Source organism: Neoarius graeffei, chromosome 14 (assembly GCF_027579695.1).
Source record: "Neoarius graeffei isolate fNeoGra1 chromosome 14, fNeoGra1.pri, whole genome shotgun sequence".
NCBI classification, from domain to species: Eukaryota; Metazoa; Chordata; class Actinopteri; order Siluriformes; family Ariidae; genus Neoarius; species Neoarius graeffei.
Window position 1 is genome coordinate 63,450,227 of NC_083582.1, and position 1,007 is coordinate 63,451,233.

Below are 1,007 nucleotides of genomic sequence, written 5' to 3' on the forward strand. Positions count from 1 at the left end.
CTCCAGCAGTTCAGGCGTGACAAATTAATCAGGTGCTGTTCTAATCAGGGACGTGCACAGGATTATAGACGGACAGGGGCTCAAAGTCAGAAAAAGGGCAGCAAGTGCATGATTTTTTTTCCCCCGGTCCTTTCCAAAATATGGAAATGTAGAATTAAAATTAACGTACTAATAGGAAGGTAAGTACTTAGCTATGTGTCCTGTGATGGTGAAAGTGATATGCAATTGCCATTTCTTTTGTGTCAGCAAAATTGTCACTCACATTATCATAGGCTTGGAAGACACGCAAAGCAATAAAACACTGGTGCATTATTAGGCTTTTTTATTGTTAAAGATTTAACATTGAACAGTGAAACCTGAACTTTGAACAAATAGCCTAATGGACAAAATGATAAAAATCAGTCCTTCCTCTCATAAGGTAGAAGCCTAACATTCCAGGGGGCCTTAAAGCAGTAACCTTCTGGGGGCCATGTCTCATCTCATTTCATTATCTCTAGCCGCTTTATCCTTCTACAGGGTCGCAGGCAAGCTGGAGCCTATCCCAGCTGACTATGGGCGAAAGGCGGGGTACACCCCGGACAAGTCGCCAGGTCATCACAGGGCTGACACATAGACACAGACAACCATTCACACTCACATTCACACCTACGGTCAATTTAGAGCCACCAGTTAACCTAACCTGCATGTCTTTGGACTGTGGGGGAAACCGGAGCACCCGGAGGAAACCCACGCGGACACGGGGAGAACATGCAAACTCCGCACAGAAAGGTCCTCGCCGGCCACGGGGCTCGAACCCGGACCTTCTTGCTGTGAGGCGACAGCGCTAACCACTACACCACCGTGCCGCCCGGGGCCATGTCCCTGTAGATATTAATGACCTCATTGTGATTTATGGGTATGTCTTTTTCAATCGAGAGGAGAAGGAGATCAGAGAGCCTCTCTTCTTTGCATAGGCTTCTGAGTCCATTTTTCACAAGCTTTAGCTTGGAGAAAGACCTCTCCACTGT